Below are 2,845 nucleotides of genomic sequence, written 5' to 3'. Positions count from 1 at the left end.
AATATATGCAGTGTATTATTTGTTGAAACTGTACTTCCAATTTGATTTGAAACTGTCTCATTGCTATCTGTTTATCAATAAAACTTTGAAAAAAAAAAACACTATATATTCCATTGTTTTGCCACTGCCAGCTTTAAGTTACACCAATATCCTCTTTTTATTACGTATTCAGGAGGTGAAGAGCAGCCTTGGCAACATAGTGAGACTGAGTCACAAAACAACGAAAGCCCTAGGAGAACACCCTTAAAAAGAGAACTCTAACTGCCCTCTCGTCTCCATTCACTAGTAAGAATTTAGAAACTACTACCATGTATGAAAAGTTGTGCACAGTATGCCCTTCACTTGCAGGAAGCTGTTCCTTCTTGCGTGCGTGCGTGCGTGCGTGCGTTTCCTACTTGCTTTGTCCCTTCCTGTGAACTGCTTCCTTTCTCGGAGTAAGGCCTTCTCTCAGTGCTTTCATCTTCTAAATACAACTAACTGTCCCTATTACTGTCTTCACCAGATTTGGGACTCAAACTTCCACAAGTATTTTTCTAACTATGGGGTGTTCTGATGTTTCGTTTTGGTACCAGGCATCAAACTCAGGACCTTGCCAGGCAGGTGCTGTGCCACACTGAACTATATTCCCAACTCTCACCTCAAGTTCTGATACACATTTGTGTATTACCTATGAGCATAGTTTTCAAACTGTACACGATCAGAATTACCTAAAAAAGTTAGAAATACACATGTTGCTGGGCTGTGGAGTTTGCAATTTTAACAAGTTCCAGATGATGCTCATGCTGCCAGTCCAACTATCACACTTTTAGATTCACTTTGTGAATCTGGTGAAAGTTACAAAGCAATGCACCCACATAAAATCTGGCATGCAAATTAAAAACGTGTCAGGTGTTGGGCCTGTAATCCCAGCACTCAGGAGGCTGAGGTAAGAGGACTGCATGAGTAAGAGGCCATTCTGGGTTACATAGTAAGCTCAAGGCCAGCCTGAACTACAGTGAGACACTGTCTCAAAACAAAGTTAATCAATGCTCAACTATAGTTACTTGCTGTTCCACATTTCACTCTAACAAGTATTTATCGTATCATGTTTTCTGGCTAAATAGTAGGAAATAATGAAATTCTGTGTAACTTCTTAAGAAGGAGGTAGCATTGCCTGGTACTGAAACTCAGTTCTGTCTAACAGGTTACCCTTTCAGTCTCAAAAGGGTCTCTCCCAAGCTTATGATAATTTATCTATACTTTCAGACAAGCTGTCAAATTGTCAAAAACAAAAGACTCAGTGTTCAGTATTTAAATTTTCTCTCTTTTTTAATGTATTTGGTACAGGGTCTCACTATGCAGCTCCGACTCATAGTGATCCTCCTGTTTTCAGCCTTCCCAGTGCTGGGACTACCAAGCCTGGCCTCAGTTGCTGGCTCAGTGCACCCAAGAGCGGGGCCAGTGCAGCATGTGGTGCTGGGGATCAAAACTGATGCCTGCGCTTGCCTACGCAGGCGCTTAGTCCACTGAGCCATCTCACCAGACTCACTGTTTAATACTTGAAAAGCTCTTAAAAGTGACTTAAATCCTCAGGTGAGGAAAAAAAAGAACATAAATGCTATGTAGATCTAAGACACAACATAACTGATATCCTGATTCTGCCTTTCCTAATGATGTGAGTATTGAGTTTTCATTTCTTCATTTAGAATTGAGAATCACGGAAACAATCTTTTTTCCCTTCCAAGCAAAGGTTACATGAACTCACTATAATGAGTAAGAGATAGCGGTTTTATTATTTAAAACTAATGGACTTAATTTATAGTAAGGAATTTAAATGTTGGATAAAAATTAAATGTATAAATTTTAAAAAAGAACTAAGTAATTTGTAACATGCCTTAAAATCCATACAATATTTTGTTTATGAACCTAATTGGCAAGTATGTTACTATTCATTCACATGTGTACCAGAAGTATACTAAGCAGTAATTCATTCTTCAACTTAATATAAATTTCTTTGAAAGGAGCCTTACTGTCCTACCTTTCCCTTCTCTACTGCCTTCCCTCTATAGCAAATGTTTCCAATTTCTGGAATGCATTTTGCCTTCAAATAATGAAAACTTTAAAATAGAAGTTTTGTCATTTATAAACATTAATGATTTGTTTATTTTATATGTGGCCTAAGACAATTCCTCCTTAATTCAAAAAGGGGGAGGGGAGGTAAAACAACCAGCAAGGAGGTAAAAGCTCAGCAGGCTCAAAGTTGGACATGCCCTGCTCTACAGTGTTTAACAATATACCAACATCCACTTAAAAAAAAATGTAAATATGAAAAAGTTATAAATTATTCTCTTTTCCCGAAACGGACTCATGTGAAACACATATTGTCAATACAGAAAAAATCCTTTTGAAAAAGTTTTCCTGTGTGTTCCTCAACAGCCAAAATCCATTAAATTCATCTTTAAGATATTTGGCATGATCTCTCAGGCTTGGTTATTAAAAGCTCAATTCTACATGTTCTAGCTTAAAAATCTATTCCTTTCTTAATCTATAATCCTATCAGGTTATTACAGGAACTCTTAAATTGAGTGTGAATGTGTGAACATAAGAAGTCTATCAGGGCGGACCAAACAGCTCAACAGATGAAAGGACTTGCACGCAGGCAAAGAGGCCAGAGGTTCAATCCCCAGGCCTGCCACGCTGGCCCTGCCCCTGGAATGTGCTGACACAGTGACTGAGACTGGGCATGGTGGCATATGCCTATAATCTCAGCTCTTGAGAGGCTGTAAACAGGTGGATCACTCTGAGTCCGATCTAGTAGTGAGACCCTGAATACCCTTTAAACCCTTCCCTAAAATACCAAAAAAAA

The 2,845-nt window shown here is 38.7% G+C and overlaps 1 protein-coding gene across 3 annotated transcripts in view; it reads right to left on the bottom strand.

Moving 5' to 3' along the window:
* Nucleotides 1-2,845, bottom strand: part of R3hcc1l (R3H domain and coiled-coil containing 1 like) — an 85,286-nt gene that overhangs the window by 30,503 nt on the left and 51,938 nt on the right. The window lies entirely within an intron of this gene.

The sequence above is a fragment of the Octodon degus genome, unplaced genomic scaffold (genome assembly GCF_000260255.1).
Source record: "Octodon degus isolate 3935 unplaced genomic scaffold, OctDeg1.0 scaffold00010, whole genome shotgun sequence".
NCBI lineage: Eukaryota > Metazoa > Chordata > Mammalia > Rodentia > Octodontidae > Octodon > Octodon degus.
The sequence above is the reverse complement of the archived record's forward strand: the minus strand, read 5'-3'. Positions and strand labels throughout refer to the sequence as shown.